The sequence below is a fragment of the Sitodiplosis mosellana genome, unplaced genomic scaffold (genome assembly GCF_009176505.1).
Source record: "Sitodiplosis mosellana isolate CC-2019 unplaced genomic scaffold, AAFC_SMos_1.0 Smas_scaffold_5, whole genome shotgun sequence".
Taxonomy (NCBI): Eukaryota; Metazoa; Arthropoda; class Insecta; order Diptera; family Cecidomyiidae; genus Sitodiplosis; species Sitodiplosis mosellana.
This window is the reverse complement of record NW_022595248.1, coordinates 641,430-649,473: the sequence shown is the minus strand read 5'-3', so window position 1 is coordinate 649,473 and position 8,044 is coordinate 641,430. Positions and strand designations below refer to the sequence as shown.

Here is an 8,044-nt window from a genome sequence, read left to right as displayed (position 1 = left end):
GTGTGTGTGTGTGTGTGTGTGTGTGTGTGTGTGTGTGTGTGTGTGTGAGGGTTTTCTTTATTTTTCCAATAGAGATCCGGCCGGAATGTTTTTATGATTCAATTAAAGTATTGTAATTGATTTTGGTATGCTATTTGATATGGTCAATTTTAAAGCGTTTTTATTGATTGGCCATAACTCATGGCTTGATGTATGTGCTGTGCGCGCTGCGTTCCAACGAATTAATAAAATATTTTTGGGGGGGGGCACTCCACAAAGTACACACATTTTAATGAATAGTGGTGATGGCAAAAGGTGGCCATGCCACGAGCCAGATAGAATGCACAGACACAGAGAGAGAGAGAGAGCTCGCGCGCTAGAGAGAGAGAGAGAAGAACATTCCATGGAAATAGCCACAGAAAAAAAGATCAACGAGCCAAGCAATCGATTGATGCACTAATAATATTAAACTGCAAACAGTGCAATAAAACTGGAATTTGCTGGATGGCCGTAGGCTGAATGTGTGTGTGCTCGCTAGCTCTCGAAAATGAAAATAAAAACTCACTGCTCACGCCGGCACACCAAAATGCAACGCAATTTTTCGAAATACAAAAAACACAATTATCAGCGTCCACATCAGTCGACGAAAGAAGCTCATCAAAGTGGAAATGGAATTTGTTGTGCGCAAATAAAACGAATCTCATCTTATCGATCCAATAAAATTTTATAATTCGAGAGCATTTCACCATTGGCACCGCAATGAGTTAACCAGTCGTTTAATAGTCTTGAGCGGGTGCGCTTTCGCGTGGTTTTGTTGAATCAGCACGAAAATTGTTTTGTTTTTGTGAGATTGAGCGAAAGAGCCGAGCCGAATGAACGAGAACACATGCCGTAAAAGACTTCTAATATTTTATACTCCACACACACACTCGAAATTATAGAGCTCATGGTCCTATCGCAACCAGCATCATATCGCTTGAGTCATGCCGCCGTTATATGTATGCAAACTAACAATAATGGCAATAATTATAATGTGTGTGCAGTGGCAAAATATGATTTTATATTTACATACATTCAGTGGATATGTGTATACATTCCGACTTCAAGCCATTTATGGTTTAAGCGAAGCACATTTCAGCGCTTAAATGAGTGTATAGGATGTGGAACAGAACGGATGCGGCAACAGCAACTACAACGACCGTGCAAAAGACCCGAAACCGTTTTCTGTATATAACTTATGAAAATGAGAATGAACGCACAACTTTAAGCATCAATTTTCATTGAATGGTTGTGCGACTCTCTCTCTCTCTCTCTCGGTTAAGTACAAAAAACCAAAACAGCTCTAAACATCGTAAAAAAACGGGCATTTTGAATAATCTTCTGAAAAGTTGGAGTGCTCTTGAGTGTTGAGCCAGCTAAAGAACAAAAGAACGTTGGAATTAAGGCGAAAAAGGCGCATTAGATGGAGAAATGTGCATATGCCGTAATTTGCACACACACGAACGACGCTTACTCCGAAAATAAAAAATATTATTCAAATTTTGTACGCATCGTAAATCTTGTGATAACACACGTTTTGGTTCAATATTTAAACATGTGAGAGCGGTATGTGTCTTTGGGCCACGTTGAGTGCTGTGCGCTCACCCGCGAGACTTTATGAATGATGTTAGCAAAGTTGTATCAAGATATGGAAACCTGGCAATTTCCAATGAAATTGAATATTAATGATCGACTCGAATGTATTTCGTCTTGTTTTCACCTTGAAAATGGCCCAACCAAACGAAGCGTTGATGCAAATTGGCTCGGACACATATATGAATGAATGGGCGAAAATGTTTAAACCTTCGTCGTTTTTGTTTTTTTTTTGTGTGTGTGCATTTGTTGGCAGTTTAATTTTTGTTCGTTTGAATGCACACAAAAAAAACACCACTGCAGGCCAATTCGAAATTCGATTCCAGCGGAATTTCTGTCCTGTGAGAAATTCGCCTCGTTCACGGCTATACGCATAATTTTTTTTTTGTTCTACTCCCTTTTTCCATTCGAAATTATACTTTTCAGGTGAAGAAAAGAAATATACGGATGAAGGGAAAAAAAACGGCACCAAGTCCGTCGTGTTTAATCTAAAACATCGCTTGCGGCTATTGGATTTAAGTTATAATCAAAATAAATGGAATGCATTTTCGCATGTGGCGGAAGATTTAACACATAATCACATCGTTGTGCCGCGCACAAAAACGAACCGAAAAAGGTACGAAAGAAATAAAACAGCACATAGATTCATGACAACAGAGACAGAGCGAGTCCAGTTTGTCTTAATTTATTCAGAAAACTAGCGCAAAACAACGGACAGAAGTGACTTATATCAATACGCATTAAGAAGTTCAATGTGATCTCGCGAAATGAAATTCAATGAAAAAAAAGTTATTCGACGCAAGACAGAAAATCGTTCGGATGAAATTATATGAGTAAGTTAAGTAAATGAGTTTTTTTCCTTGTGCAGAAGCAAAAACCGTTTTGACCGCGTAAACACTGTGTTCTGGGCCATATTTCTAGATGAGCGTGTCCAGATGAAATCATTGTGATAGCCAGACTGAAGCACCTCATTTTGTTATTCACTTACTCGCATTTCATCAATTCACACGTACACCAAACAAAAGCGCGAGCGCTCACATTGAATATGCACTTCAGCATCGCACGGATAAGGGCTGATGATCTCGCTTTGGATAAAGAATATTTCGAGTGCAAACAAAGTCTGCGTGTGAGTGAGTGAGTGAGTGGATTGTGCGAACCGCACACATTTAAATTGTTCTACACTTTAGCAACTGATGGAACGTGACTGGTGATACCGCAATTATAACGAATCCAACCCATATTTGCAATTAAATTCCAAGCGAAATACCATCGAAACGTACGTATCACAAATCACATTCGTAGGCTTGCAAAGTGAGACACAGAGCGAAAAAAAAACACGCATAGTGAGAAACACACTTCGGTAGGCAAAAACCGAGCGTACACAAGCAAAGGCAAACACAAACGGTGAACCAAGAGAACCAAACCTATCTGCTCTTTATCTGTTTTCTTTTTTTTGCTTTCAACAATGGGACGACTGTACACACACACTCACGGCATTGGCATGGGCACAAATATCATGCATGGCATTTTGAGTTTAGGTGAAACGAAACGAATGAACGAACGAATGAACGAACGAGTGCCCGTTTTGTAATACCGAGTCGATATATTTGAACTCAAATTATTGCATATTTCAATTTCACCTCACTTTTGCACTATCACGTTATTATTATGTTCATCCATTTAATCCTTTAGTCGAATATATGTATATTCCATATCGAAACCGAACCGAACCCGAACCGTATAAAAATTAATAGTCTGATAGCAGGCATGCACACACGTTCTCTTTCTCTAACTGCTGTTATGCACACAACAACGATAACGACCTCAGTAACACGGCCGCCAACAACAGCAACAACTGCTGCAGCTGCTGCCGCCACCACCGCATGCGAAATGCTATGAATATGTAGGAATTAAATCTTGGCACAAACCGTTTGCCGCAACCGATAAAGTCATCAATTTGCACAATTTTCATATGTTTTTTTTTGTTGGTGTTGTTGTTGTGTTTTCGTCTTGGTGCGCCAAGAGAGAAAGAAGTTCATAGCTTTTGCCACAAAACTCTGATACACATCTAGATAAGAATATGTATATAGAAGTTATTTGTGCACACCGCGCGCGCGGATACACTTTTTTTTTCTCTACGCTTCTCTTCATTTCTTACTTGGGCCCCGACCATCGTCATCGTCAACGTTCGAGGTTCCAATTCTTTTAAATGGTTAAAAGTAACGCAAAGCGCTAAACATTGCCTCGCGGCTCCATCAATCCATGATTCATGCATTTCAAATTTCAAATCAATAAATCATGTTCGGTTAAGTGTTCGGTTTTCGTTGTTATTATTATGCTCTTTTCCCTATGTACGTACACATCACACGAGAATGCAATTTCCTGGAAGTTGTTCGTGCCGAAAGAACCGAAAATATATATATTCAAATCGAAGGAGCAGTGAGACGAGCTAGTCGAAGAGCGAGAGCGAGAAGAGGCCAAAGGTTGGAGAAATACTTTAAGACCGACTTAATTAAATTTTCTAGCTTATCACATCAGCATGCGAGTGCGAGCATTCTGATTGGAAATCGAAGCGAAAAGTGTAATGTTATTTTTTTACGATTTTTCGTTTACAATAATTTTTATGCTCCTGTAAATTGCAGCAAATGCATTTCGAGTTTATTTTTCAATTTTTTTTCGGTTCGAGAAATTTATTTTTTTTTCGTTTTTGTTCAGTTCGGCTTTTTCATGGACGAAAAAAAAGGGAGATATGGAATGACCGTGCAATAAAAAGTACGTCATATATGAAACACAACTCGACAGACAAATATATCAAACGAAATGAATTCTGACAAACGTTTACGACTCTCTTCCACTTACACTCGCTCTCCCCGCTTGCTTTCACCGTACAAAAACACTGAACCAAATATGATGATTTTTTCCGCTTCTCTTTATCCGCTTATAGCATTGTTGAATGATTAATTTGGGACAGTAATTGAAATTTTTAATTCCGAATTGCACCGAAAAACATTTATACATCGTTACAAAGTGTCCAAGCGACAGAAAATATCTCTGTGTTGATACGCAACAACCATTTCGACGATACAACGGTAAAACAAATTATCTTTTTTTTTCTGGTTTTCAAATACATTAGTCAGTAGTACATGGAAACATTTTTCATCGATGCATAGATTTGAATTCTGGTTCATGTTTGCAAACACCAGACTATTCGACTGTTCTATCTTCTGTGGCAAGCGTCAATTTTGTGGTGAAGTAATCTTCATAAATATAGATAGAGAAATAGCGTTTGAAAATGCGTTCTCAATTGAAGCCCGAATATTTTAAATAGAGAATAAGACGATGAAAAATTGAAGCGCTAAAAAAATGCCAACAACTTTTCTTCTTTCGTCGTCGATCTAATCTTTGAATTCCTGTGTGCAATAAGCATTAAACTTGACGTCAAACACTCTCTATCTCTCTTGCTGGATTAATTCCAACAATCGATGATACTTTATTTTTGTTACTTAAATTATCGTGTGTCTGCATTTTTTCTAATGGAACTGATATAGATGACAGAATAAAAAAAAATTAGAAGCAGAAAAACTCGAACACTCACCGACAAAAACTGTTGCGGTGATGTATTAATCCCAAAGATTTGTGACAGTTCTTATCTTTTCTTCGGATTGCCTATTTGACGAAATGTGTATTACTCGCGGCCCGTTTGCGTGTTGTGCCGAAACAAGAAAAATTTTTCACAGATTTTCAACTCTCAAAATGAAACACACCGACACACCGATTTTCGATTTTATTTAGAAATCATAAAATATCCACTCGGTAAATTCAACTTCACACTTCCGATCAATAAAACAGTTCACTGTTCCGTTTTGGTCTCTCTTTTTTTTTACACGTCTTCGTTCTGTTTGCTCTTTGGCTGTTACGTTTAAAAAACAATTACAATCTCAGCACTCTTGTCTCTTGAATAAACAGTTAAGCACTGTCTTCAAGTCTATCAAACAGTTTTTTTTTTCAGTCGAAAACTCATAAAAAAGTGCATCAGATGTCGGTTGTCACCTTGCATTTACTTGTCCAGAATATTTCTATTTTCTGTTTCATATTCCAGCTCGATATCTTTATCACGTTTTCTATTTTTTTTTTCCTTTTTTTCGATCAGTTTTGATTGTTTTTCGTTCTTTTTTTTTGGTTTTAAATCACTTAGCACTCAATGAATTTGTTGTGTGTGTTTGTGTTCTTGTCTGAAAATGCGTCGTCGTCGTGTGCATATGTTTACAAATGACTAAATTTTCATCTCCTGGTTTGTCGTTAATTCGTCGAAATTAAACGAAACAAAAATGTCCCCAGTGAGCAATTAATAGCTTGAAAAACTTAGACAATTTCTTCTCTTTTTTTTTATTCGTTACAAAAAAACAGAAGAAAAAACAGAGAAAATTCCACGGTTTATGTTATCGCCCTGTCCAGAATGACTAATGTATAATGCACTAGCACGATATTTTATTCACTTTTGTTATTCCACTCTCTGTGTTCACCTACAGCAAAATATTGAATGTTTTGAAAATGACGAGAGCGAAAATCTCTTCGACGTCTTAACGTACCGGCAGCCAAAGCTCTACTGAACTGTGCTCTCAACATTGATTCCCAACTGCACAATGTTGTTTATTTTCAGTGCCCGAGACCCGAAATATATGCGAAACAGACGCATAGAATCGCAACACTCTCGGTGCGCTCGGTGCATGCAACGCAAACGGCAGTCGTGTGCTCGCTTAAAATCACAGTGCGTATTCCAAACAGTTGTAAACTGATGTACAACAACGAGGGTGAAAAATAAAAGAAGTCTGCGAGAAGTGAACGCGTGCATAAAAGAGAGACGCAGTGAATATGCCATGTGTGCGATGTGCTCTCGCATGGAAACGACTATAGCCATGTGTTTTGAATGAAACGCTGTATGTTTGGATCGAATGCAGTGTGTCGCTCGGCGCTTCGACTCTCTTGCTTTCTCCCGGTCTCTCGGAGGATTGTCGTTCGGTGCAGCGCTGTTTACGTTTCCGTGTTGTGCCTTATGAACTCATGAAAGCAACAAATGCACTCTCTTTCAATTCTCTCTCGCTCCGTGTCATGTCACTTGCCGCATGTTACATGTTGCATGGACGATCGTGCGACAAAACACATAACATACGTTAGTCGAATTTCTTCGTTGCTTCGTCGTCGCCGTATTCTGCCTGCACAAAAGAAATTAAAACTATTCTTTGAAAAATGTGTCTGCATCGTAAGGAAAATTAGCCAAAACATCTCCATACCGACATTACTTCCTCTTGCACAAGGCAAAGAAAAGAAATCACTCTATAGAACTTAGGGGTATTAGGATGATGATGTCGTCTTCGTTGCTTGTTGTTATTTTAAACGGTTTTTTTTGTGTTGCTGTTGTGTGATTGTCGTTTCGCTGAATCAATTTGTTGTCGTAACAATGACAGAATAGGAAAAAAAAACCGCTACTGTTGCCGTTGACGCCGCATTTTTGGCATATTTCCGTTGTGTTGCTACGCGCACGCTGCACGGCCACAGCACATCGCACGAAAAAATAAACACGAGGGTAGTTGGTTTCGTTGGTTTGGTTACAATGCAAAAGGAAGGTAATTAGATGCATGTACGAAAAGAAAGGGAAGCGTTTTTTGAAGTTTGACACAATGTTTTTGCGTTTTATTCGTTTTTTTTTCTCACTCGCTCTCGCTGTCTCTTGCCCTGTGTGTCGTTTTAAGTTTTGTGAAATTGTCAATGTGTTCGTTTTGAGTTGAATAAACATTGTAGTCGGCTGGTTGGTTGGTTGGTCGTTTTATCGTCTGTGTAATTCGAAGGATTGTAACGCCAATGATACGTTCCACTATTGCCGTAAGGATCTCGGAAAAATCTCGGGCTTGAACATGTCGAGACGAGACTACACTATGTGTGTATTTATTCGGTATGTTGCACACGGCGATGGCGAAAGCGAATGCTCGCATTATGTAATTCTGTTGAAATATAAATGAGATGATTTTATATGAGGCAATGGCATTTGCCACAGCCATCACTACTACACCACCATCGGGTATAATAACACTCTATACTCTCTAAGCCAGAATGCAATGCGCTACGGTGTTTTAGCACCCAGCTCCGTCCAAAATTACAGTGTGAATTGGTATTTAGCACTTATTATCGTTTTTCGTCTTTTTTTTCTCGCCACATACGATTCGAATAATACACATTCATACATACTGACACACGGCTATGTGACCGGTCGCTTTGCTTGGACGTGCCAAATAAACTGATGGTTCGGTGCTCCTTTTTCCTGTGTGTGTATGTATGTGTGCATGTGTGGATGATGCGTGTGAGAAACGCAACATGTGCTGTATGCTAAATAAATCAAGCGATTTTCTCGGCTTTTTTCCTTTATCGTTTGTGCTTC

General features: G+C 38.8%; 1 protein-coding gene across 1 annotated transcript in view; it reads right to left on the bottom strand.

Moving 5' to 3' along the window:
• LOC129566776 (roundabout homolog 1) overlaps nt 1-6,242 on the bottom strand; it is a 78,837-nt gene extending 72,595 nt beyond the window's left edge. The window contains exon 1 of the mRNA XM_055443003.1: nt 5,207-6,242. The gene's annotated coding sequence lies outside the window, so the exon portion shown is untranslated. The remainder of the gene's footprint in view (nt 1-5,206) is intronic.
• Nucleotides 6,243-8,044: the final 1,802 nt, after the last annotated feature.